This window comes from Lycium barbarum, chromosome 6, assembly GCF_019175385.1.
Source record: "Lycium barbarum isolate Lr01 chromosome 6, ASM1917538v2, whole genome shotgun sequence".
In the NCBI taxonomy this organism is placed as follows: domain Eukaryota; kingdom Viridiplantae; phylum Streptophyta; class Magnoliopsida; order Solanales; family Solanaceae; genus Lycium; species Lycium barbarum.
Genome location: NC_083342.1, coordinates 3,693,073 through 3,704,516, shown reverse-complemented (window position 1 = coordinate 3,704,516; position 11,444 = coordinate 3,693,073). Strand labels below are relative to the sequence as shown.

Below are 11,444 nucleotides of genomic sequence, written 5' to 3'. Positions count from 1 at the left end.
AAACATGATAGATACAACTTTAATAGAAGAATATGGTAGATAAAATTAGTTGGGTTATAAATGGATAAGTTTTTATAAAATATAAAAGTTTGGGGTAGTTTTTAAAAAATTTGAAAAGGCCAAAACATAGATCTTGGCCCAAGATCTATGGCCAAACAATTCAGATGCTCTCAAAATCTATAGCCAAATGGAAACTTAATCTGTTTTCTTGGGCAAAAATGAGGACAAGGTAACTCTGAATTTTCAAAAATCTTATAACATGAGTTGTATGCTATCTCTTTCTTTCTTTCTTTCTTTATTTTTCTTTTCATGGTCTGATTATGGAGCTTTTATAACTTGTTGGACTATATGTGACAAAATAATTGTTTCAGCTATTATGTTAGCATCACTCTAGGTGGCCATTGCTTTAAGGAATAATAAATTGAATAATGAGAGGTGTTCCTCAAGCGATCTTACTAAAAACATGTTAAAAGCAAATATCATTCACAAATTGAAAATTTAAGAGGAAAAGGAACAAGTGACTATACATATCAGTTCTGACCTCTTCCTATATTAGTTGACCTCAAAAAATGCAGTGAATTGCATTATATTATTTGAAGGAGGGCAAGCAAACTGTTCAACCGTTTTTTAATGAAATGTTGGTGATTTCGTGTGAAGTTGGCCAGAAAAATAGCAAAGAAATAAATTGAAAGTTGAGTGATTTTATGGTTACAAAAGTAGATTTTATTATTTTACCGCAATTAACCCTATAATAATTTAGACAACAACTGTTTTAAAATTGAGGAGTATAATTGGATAATGGGGTTCATGGTTGGAATCTTTCATACACCGTCTGTTAGCAGAAATATTCAGAAGCTGAGATCTGGAAGTTATTAAATTCCGAATAACAGATGGACCACGCTTCATATTTAAACATTCTCGTTTTTTTATTCATCCATAATGCATTTAAATACGTAGAAATAGCGTTTACTGTTCACTTTTCGACTATGTTTTATAAAATAACCACTGTCACGAGATCTCAAATTTCATAGATGATACATCATAATAATATTTTAATTTTTCAACTATGGACATTTAAAATTTCATGACCGTGACTATTTTTTGATGATGAAAAGTGGATATTTGTGGATTGCCCTAAGTATAGGTTTACATGAGATTGTATGATCAATGGAGCCCAAATGCACATTGAGCTGAATTCAACGTTTGCAATGCTATCAATCTGAGCTATGTCATAAAAATAGAGAAAATTACGGCCCGACACCTATCAGGCATATAGTTTACGAAATTAGGCCCAACTCTTTTAAGTTTACCAGTTTTGGCCCACTTTGTATATATTTAAATATTTCTTTCAACCCTTAATCAAATCAAACTCGCTCTTCAAACTTTTCTCCTCTGCCTCTTTTTCTTTACCAGAGTATTGTATATGTAATGTATAATAGTGTATAAAAAAATGTATATATATATTTTTATACATCATGTTACACAAATTTTAAAAACAAAAACTTAAAAAAGTAAGAGAGTTCTATAGTAGCTCGGGGAAGAAGTTAAAAAATTAACCTTAAAATAGATTTGGCATCATGAAATTCAATATAAACATATGTTGGCTATTCTAGCTGTAAAAATTTAATAGGCTATGTACACTGCAAACTGTTTGTTTGGGCAGTACATATGTGTAAGTATCCCATAAAAATATGTGAAAGTGGCCATCTATAATCATTTTTGATTTTGAACTCCTATAGTAAGATATAGAGGAAAAAAAGAAGACTAAATAGAGCGCTGGGCTTTGAATGTTTGTGGGTTGGGCCTTATTCTATATGGTCCAATAGGCCCAACACGTCTTAAAGGGAGTTTTGCGGGAGAAATTCACAAATAGCCACTTTTACGACTTCTATTCGAAATAAGCTGCAATTTAAAACTAATAGATATTTAGCCAGTTTTTATGTAAAGATTACTACCCTTCACAAGAGCCAGTTTAAAAGGCACCATCGTCGTCCGTTGGTGGACCCACTTTAATGATCCACTTTTTAATTTACCCACATTTTAATGACCCAAATTCACCAGCTTTCATACTTTATATTACCTTCAATCCAGAAACTTAATTTTCATCCTCTTCACATACAGTAAATCAAGAAGCTTCTCATCAATTTATACCACAAAAAATATAGTATAATTTTGCTCAGGCTGGTGCTGTAATTTTCAAATATCAGGTATTAATTTTTGAACTCTTCTAATTTGAGCATCGTTTCTTCTAAAAAGTAGGGTTTTGGGGATTTAAGTACACGGTGTTTGATAATATGTGTAAGAAAAATGGGTAGGAAAGAGCAAGGGTAGGGAAGACTAAGAGGGCTGCGGCATTCAAAGTGCCCACAAAGCAGCAAAGTTGAAAATAAAATAAAAAATGAACTCAATCGAATGGAAAATTGACAAAAGGCTGGAAATTGAAATGAAATGAAAGAGGAAAAGCAAGTAAGAAAGAAAAGAGATAGTGGGTACTTTATATAGCTTAGATTTCACTTCAGCCATCCATGAAAATTGATAATAAGCCAAAGCTCATTTTACAGAGCACCTTTTTTAGAAGCATTTGGATAGGGAATATGGGTAGAGAATAGAGTCGAAGAAAGATTGAACAGTGATGAAACATAATAGTGTTAATGTTGTTTCAAGTACATAATAGTTTTAATGTTGTCTGATTTCTGCCATTACTATAAAGTTGGAACTTTCTTTATGTTATTGACAAAGTTGATTGAATCTGTTGGTGAAATTTCTTGGTTGGATTTTAGGTAAAAAAAAAATTTAAATTCTTTCTGCCTTTTAGAAAATAACAATAAGTTTTATATTACTAATAGTTGGATTGCTATATTTTGTTTGATCTTATTTGCTGTAGGTTCAACTTTGTGTTGCAGTGATTGTGTACATATGTGTGTTTAGCCTCTTTAATTTAAGTAAGTGTCACTCTTCTGCATTGCTAGATTATTGTCAAATTGCTTCTTCAATTTCCAAACTCTCTATCAAACAACAGTGGAAGCTAAAAGCAAATGGTTTCTTACATCACTATTTTACTGGTGAATTTTAGTGCTTCAATCATTTGTTCTTCATTGTAAGTTTGATCTAATTTCTCTAGATGGATTTCTTACATGCATGTCGATACTGGTATCTTTGATTTTGAAAATAGATGCATACACAACACATGCATTTTTTGAGATATGAAATTCCCATAAAGTATGTTTGTGGTCTTTCATTATTGTATTTTTTAATGTTAAACATTGAGTTTGAGGAATGTGATATTGCAGTGGAAGAGGAGCATGTTTTCTTTTATTGGAATTGGTGTTTGGAGAGTTATTGTTTATATAGCTATAACATATGCTATGCACCAGTAATTCTCACATCATAAACTTTGAATCTATAATAGTTTTTGATCTTCTCCGATTGGCTTTTCTTATGTTTATATGCCTGAAGCAATTGGATAATTTCTTTTACTTTTGTGTTTTGGCAGGTGGTCTACAAACACATGCTTTCTCTTGCTGCTTGCTCACTCTCTGTGGTAACCAACCTCCTCCTCATTTTATTTTCACAAAATCCTCTGCTTTTTCTTCTTCAGCTTTGGCATAATTGAGCCCTAGGAGCTTCATATGTGGCCTTTCGTGTATTAATATTTTTAAAATTATTTAATCTTTCACGAGATTTGGCGGTTTACAACCAGATAGCTCTTTAAGATTTGGGTTTTCCTGTTTACATCTTTTTACCTATGTTTCTACTGACTATTAGAGGGGTTTATTTTAGTTGGGTATCTAATCTGAACTTTTGGGGTTAGATAGTATTCTTTTTCTTGACAACTGAAAATTCCTACCGGACACATCTTGCAGATGAATAATCTATACTAAATGGTAGATATTCAGATTAGACTTGAATACAATGTAGTCAAATTTTGATCCAAGAAAATTCACTCAAGGATCGATATTTTGTGAATCGCGTGTATAAAATTGAGAGAGGAAGATATGTTCTAAACTTAATTAATTAGTGTTGAAGTGGTTACTTGATTATAACGTCTTCCTCCCGATAGAAGATGAGCAAAAGTAAACGATATTATGAACTCGATACTAAGAAGTGAAAGATGGCATATCTTTGGCATCCACTTCTTAAATCACTGATTGGGAATTCATGTAAGCTTTTAGTCTTGCAATCTTGGGCACACTTTGAAGTTCGAATTCCAAAGTTCAAACTTCAGGACACACAGACTTGAAGATTTTAACTCAACAATTCAAATTTCAGGAAACACATGCCTTAAGTTTGAATTCCGCATTTTAAACTTAAGGATATATATATCATGCTTCTTATCTTCGCGTTTTACTTTTTCTCATGCTTCTTATCTTCACATTTTACCTTTTCTTTTTCAAATATTATTGTAGGTATTTCAAGTTCAATTTTGTGTCAAAAATGACTTAAAACTCTGTGATTTATAATTAAGACATAAGAATAAAAGCTATTAATCTTGATCACTATCTAATCATCTTCAAAGCAGCAATACAAAGGAATGTAAGAATATAACATTGGTTTGTGAATTGTGACAGATTGATAGATTATTTTGTTAGCAGAAAGGAGTATATTGCATATTCACATGGCTTAAAGGTGCGGTAGTGATGCTTCCCCAATAAAGTAAGATTACTTAACAATCCCAATAAATTATGTACTGTTGAAAAATAAAACGAAGATTGTAAAGATTTTTAATTTGTTGTCTTCAAATCGTTATAGTAAATATAAGATGATATATATACTTTTAACTATGGAGCTCAAACTTTAGGACATAGAGTTTGGATTTGAGGATCCGAGCTTGAAATTTGTATCTGTCCGTGGGGCAATGATAAAAGTTTCTTTTTAGGGTAAACTATAATAGAAGCGTGAGTAAGGCCTCTAGCCAATTGTAAGTTAAGTGACTGTTTGTGATTGCTTTGAAAAGATTCAGAATATGAATTACTTTATTTTGGATGGAATTTGCATTAATGTTTTATGATATTGATCAACATTAAACCTTAAGTATTGGTTTTGCTTCAACTACTACAATTTGTGAATCTTTCCAGTGAAAATTTCAATTCTTTTGAGCAAGAGATATGTATAGAGACCTCAGACCCTACCAAATATTAAAAAAGTTGTTGATAGATTTGAGAATAGCTACCTCGGCAGAAAATCATGATTTGATGAAGATTCCCCAGATCAAGAGAAGTCCATGTGAAAGAAGAATAAGAACCTTGATGGTTTCAGTATCTCCATTTCAGAAGATAAAGGTAAATAGAGCAAATCTTAAACAAAGTGGAAGCAGCCACCTAGAACCAAAGGCAAGGTATCCAAACTCAAATGCTGGTCTCAATACTCTCTTAAAAGGTTAATCCATTTGCAGAAATTTTAAAACTTTCACTTAGCTTGGTGTGCCACTGAACAACCTTATGGTTAATTTTCGGGAAGAAGAATATCAGGTGGATTCCCATAGGAAACAAGTGAAGGAAGCAATGGATTTGTTCAAGAGTATGTGATGAATATGAATTTGAAAATTAAAAGGAATTTCGATTTAAAAATTGAAGCAGGGTTGTTGTAGTATACTGGTAAGTATTTAAAAAAATTAAAAAAAAAAAATTGAAGCAGCTATTAAGAAACCTGATAACTGATACTAAATTTACAAACCATAATAAACATATACTACTAGCTGAAACTATAATCTCCCAGTAAATTAATACATAACGGTGCAACACTAGGGAAGTCTGTCAACTATCTACTCGCAAACATAACAGGGTTGGTCAAAACAGGACATTATGTTATGGTTAATATTTAGTATCATATTTTTCTGTTTATAATGGAAAAAGTCAATTTTTACATCAATTATGCTTCTTCACTTAAAGAACACTTTATGAGGCCTAGGATTGACTTTTGTGATTGACTTTATCTTGTAATATTGAGTTACTCTATGGTTTTACCTTTTTCTTTTGAGGTTCTGTTTTGTTCTTTCTATCTGATTTGATTTGGCTTGTGGGTATGCTCCTCTGATAAAACTGGTAAATTTTAGCGAAATTCAAGGTTTTTTTATTTGGGTCGAGTGGATAAAAAAAATAATTATAATCACAATTGTTAGCAATCTTTCTGACTGTGATGTTAGTCTTTGCTTTACTTTTACTATGACCTTAAGGTTTTCTTTGTTTGTCTTATTTCAGATGTCTTTGGAGTTCGCGTATTCTTTACGTAGATACTGAATAGTTCTATTAGCACTAGATTATATATTACTGATGCTTCTGCTGCTATGCTTTGTTTCATCTTATTTGTTTTAGGTTTCACTGTGTTGTGGTAATTGCGTGCTTTTCTATATATTCATCCATTTAAACTCTGGTGAGTATCACTCTTCAGTTGGCTTTCACTTTTTCTCCTTAGCTTCTTCGCATTGTGATGTCAATCTTACAAAGTCTATAGTGTTTATATTATCATATAATCATTAAATAATACTTTTAGACATGTAGTTGAGTGAAATTTAAATTCCACTTTAGTATTATTTTAAAGGATATTATTTAAAGTGAAATATTCGAAGAATAGACAAGTTGTGATGGGATGATGTTCAAGTTTAGCCAAGATTGATGGTCTGGTCTTTCTTCTATTTTGTGTTTACCATCTGAATTTTCAAGCAATTAGATGCGAAATTTAGATGATACTGGATTCTGAAAGGATGTGTACCAAGACAAAGTTAGATTGATAGCTCAAAACTCATAGTAGTATGTATGTATGTTTGATTTCGGGTGAGATAGGGTAGTAGAGGGAGAATCTGATGGTTGTGCTATATGATCTTTAGGTCCTTAGTGCATCTTATCCAACTTTTCTTACAGAACATGTATTTTAATATACTTCCAACTATGAACAGAGCCACAGCAGATTGCTTGGTAAAATTTCTTCAAGAGCTTACACCCCTGAACTGGTGTCTTTTGGACCAATTTTTGGAGGTATTCCATTATTGGTAAATTGGTGCTAATACTTTGAGTTCTTGAACGAATTTTATATATGAATGAATAACTTTGTCTTGATATAAAATGATAGAGAAGAGAAATAAATGTATGTACTTAATCAGATGTAGATAACATCACATACTAATTGAAAATATTATTTAAATACATTTTGAAACAAATACCCATTCATGAATGTAGCATAGTTGTCAAATGTTACATTCTTTATATCGATGAGATCATAATACAACTGCAACGTACTCAAAGAACCCTTGATCCTTCCATGTAAGAGGTACATACGTTTCCTTTGATACTTCAATTTAGCGGTTCTGAATATGGTTTGATATTTCATATGCAGCAGATCCTTCATGGTTGCTCTGCTGGAAACCATGAAGGATCTGATAGGAGCTGGCTCAACGATCCAAAAGATACTGTGTTACTGACTGATACATGAGTACATCATAACGAAGCATCATGGGGGCTTAATTGTTGGCTAATTATTTGCGCGACTGCTGCATGTGAAGCTTTAAAAAGCTCACGAACATGTTGCAGAGCGCGGAATGAATATGGTACTAAAGTCATTATGTTCCATCAGCGAGGAAGAAACATCGACCCCACATATTGTGCTATACAGAGCTTGATACCTGTCCCTTTGATGGTGTATTTTTGATTCGAGAGTGATTCCAAAAAATATTTAGTGATGGCATTGGCAAGCAATATCAATTTAATTTGATATGAGTTTTTGCTTTATCAACTTGATCTCCTGATAATGCATAGTGTATGTGACTTTCGAAGTTCAAATGCTACTTGCAGAACTGAATTCTATTAAGCATTTACAGATTCTATTATGCCTGGAGATTCTATCGCTCCTTTTTAGAACCTAACCGGAAATTATTTGGTAATTGTTAAAAACCTAAGTTGTTGGGCTTTCGCACATTTAAAAATCTGATACTAATTAATGTGACTACCCTTCACTTGCACAGTTTCATTTACCTAAGATGTGACTTAAATCCTAAATGACAATAACTACTTCAAAATTAACCATAATAACACTACCAAATAACACTATTCAATACATAATTTTTTACAATTATACGCAATTACATATATATAAATACACTATAATCCAAAGTGTTGGGCGCACGGGCATACACCCTCTAGTAATATTTAGATAACATACACCCCAATTTTAAAAAGCAGCAGAAACCCTCTTCTTTTAGGGCCTGTTTGGAAAGCCACCCAGGTAATTGAAATTGGGTGTAATTACACAGTTTGGCCTGTTTGTTTGACCAAGTAATTACACAGTTAGGTGAAAATTGGGTGTAATTGACAGGGTGTAATTACACTCTCCAATTCTCAAGGGGAGGCCGAGAATTGGGTGTAATTACACCCTGCAATTATAGGGTTACTTTTTAGTTTGTTTATTTTTTAAATTTAATTTATTTTTATTTTTAATTTCTATTATTTTAATTTTTTTGATTTTTGATTTCTATTATTTCTATTTCTTTTTATTTTTTATTTTTAATTATTTTGATTTTTTAAAATGTATTTTTCTTTTTATATTATTTATTTTTCGTTTTCTTTCTTCTCATTTCCAACCTTTACTTCTTGTGGTTTCATGTAATTGCTCGTATTTTTTTATTTTTTCATTTAGCATAACCGTGTTATTATTCTAATATTTGAAATTACACCTCTTAATATTGGAAAGAATGAATCATTAACAAACTTGACATATAACAAGTGACGTTATTAAAGTAGAATTTCATTGTGAATGAGGTTATAGACTTATATTTTTCCTTTCTTTTGAATTATTTACTTAAGTTACGTTGGAACTTACTTATGTAATGTTGGAAATTTGACATAAAAGTATTCTATTGAGCTTTTTCTTTTGAATTTTGAATTTAGGTTATATTTCCAAATTTAAGTTATTTGCTTTCACATTGCATGTTGTTTACTTTTCACTTACCTTTGATGGATTTTTTATGTCAAACATTTGAATAATGTTATGGCAGTATATTTATTAATATTAGTTTTTTGTCAAACATCCAATCCATGACGTTCTCACAAAAAAAGTCTTCTTTTAAGTTTTATAATTAATTAAAATTAAATATTAATTTGAAAAATATATATCAATTATTTTTTGCAATATTAGTTACAAATATATGATTATTAATTAATATATTTTCAAGAAACAATGTGTTATTAAATAACTAATTTAATATCATTTATAAAGGCAATATTTTTTAAATATTAATTTTAAATTTTTTATAATTAAAATTTATTTTTAAATTAAATTGACTATGTAATTACCTTTGTGCAACCAAACAGCACGCTTGTAATTACACTGTAATTACGTTATGACAAACAAACAGGTCATTGTAATTACACTATTGTGTAATTACTAGGCTATGTAATTACTACCCTAGTAATTACACCAATTCCAATTACCAGGTGGCTTTCCAAACAGGCCCTTATTGTCCTGAAATTCCTACTTCTACAGGTGAAACTTGTTAGATTGGCTCCACACAAGTATAAGAAGTTCTGTTTTTCAAGGATTGATCATGAAAGATAAAATGTGTTTGTATTTCAAGGATAGATCTAGTGCGCTCATACACCCAAAAGTGCGACATCCTAACAATCAATGAAATTTAAATGGACCTTTCAATCAGAGTTCAAATTTCAGTAGAGGCGAAAGGTTATTAAGGATCAAAAAAATTGAAATAGACCATTATGATCATAGTTTTTTTTTTTCATTTTTTATTTTATTATTCAATTGAAATTCTATTAATTTTTTCCATTGTTCCATACAATCAAATTGGTTTTACAAATGAATTCTAACGGCTTTTTGGAAATCATTCATTGCCATTGGTCATAAGACTAGAGATAAACTATCAAGTGATAATATGATGACTTTAGTTTCACGATTAGGTTTTTGTTTGGCGGAAACATAACGACTAAGAGATTACAATCTGAACAATAGTATTATGAGTTTGAATCCAATAGTGAGTATGTTCTCTATGAGAAAAAAGTAATTACGCCCTCAATTCGTATTTTAGTTGGTTGGCTCGTGTAAAGGTGCACTTAGAACCAAAAAATGTTAATTCATGAAGTAACATGACTTCTCTTTAATTTCACATTGCCAAATATATAAATGGGCTTATATCTTTGGGCTGAACACAGCTCAAGATCTCATAGGCCGAAACTTCTTACAATCCAAACAATAAATGAAAAGGCCCACCAACACAGTGGCCTAAATCTTTAGCCTTTGATCATGTAGTAACATGACTTCTCTTTAACTTCACAATGCACTAATCAATTACATGCCTAAGCACGGGACAAAGGCACACACTGACAATAAGAATAATAGAGATTGATGAATAGACTTGAATGAAAACATGAAACTGCTCCAACTCCAAATAATGATTAGACAAGAAAGACCAAAAAAAAAAAAAAAAAGTACAAGGAACTGAGGAATCGTTAGCTCAAGGATCATTTGTTGCTGGATGTATCTGCGATGGTTCGCCATACCGAAAAATACGTCTCATAAGTCTAGATAACCACGGGAAGTCATACTCACAAACTATGATTAGGATCCAATCAAATAAACTAGAAGATAAAAAACAGACAGATAGCATAAAAGTGACATTATCCGTAAGAGGAACCCTTGAACCACAGATCCGCAGTATGATAAACGATACAAACATGAGCACCCCTAAGATTCCAAAGAAGAAGCCTCCAAAGTTGACAACAACCAAATCGTCGAGATCGATATTGTCACTTGGATTGTCAACACAACATTGAAGTGCAGCCTCCTTGTCTGCCACGAGAACAGCTTGTAGAAGTACTATCGAATTGGTGCATTATGATCATAGTTTAAATTTCCGTCGAGAGAACTATATTTCAAGTGATTTCTTTCCATCTTTAATTCCATCAATTTAATAGCAATCACTGAAACATTAGAAATAATGACTTCATGATAAATTCCTCGTATAAAAAAAAAAAAAACAATTAACAATACAATCAACTAATAAACGATGACTCAATAATTTCCTTTAAAACCCAAATTTTAATGTGTTCATAGCGACCGACTAGAAAATTAAACCCTAATCGGTAATATAGTAACCTGCCACTTCTTTTTTTTTTTTTTTTTTTGGTCATTGCTAGGCACCCACTTTTTGTCAAGACATTACTCTTCTAACTTGTTTTATTTAGACAATTTTTTCATATAATTAATAAATGGCTCGAAATTCTACCTGCTGCCCAAAAAGAATGCAATTAGTCACAACAACATATTCATGATATGATATGTGGGTTCACACATCACAGAAACTCAGTAATTTTTATTAAGATTATGTATACTCCCTCCGTCCATTTTTACTTGTCATGTATACTAAAAAATAGATGTTCACTTTTACTTATTCAGTTTGAAAAACCAAGAGATAATTTATCATTTCATACATATTTTATCCTTAT

At 31.3% G+C, this 11,444-nt stretch overlaps 1 long non-coding RNA gene across 4 annotated transcripts; it reads left to right on the top strand.

Moving 5' to 3' along the window:
- The first annotated feature begins 1,966 nt into the window (after positions 1 to 1,966).
- On the top strand, positions 1,967 to 7,819 carry LOC132600506 (uncharacterized). 4 transcript variants are annotated; one of them, XR_009567214.1, is made up of 6 exons: positions 1,967 to 2,207; positions 2,885 to 2,942; positions 3,494 to 3,541; positions 4,569 to 4,653; positions 6,312 to 6,369; positions 7,330 to 7,819. It is a non-coding gene; the product is annotated as an uncharacterized LOC132600506 (long non-coding RNA). The 4 variants fall into 4 exon arrangements; XR_009567216.1 differs by having other exon boundaries at positions 1,969 to 2,207; positions 7,333 to 7,819; XR_009567217.1 differs by lacking the exon at positions 1,967 to 2,207 and adding an exon at positions 2,300 to 2,780.
- The last annotated feature ends 3,625 nt before the right edge of the window (positions 7,820 to 11,444 follow it).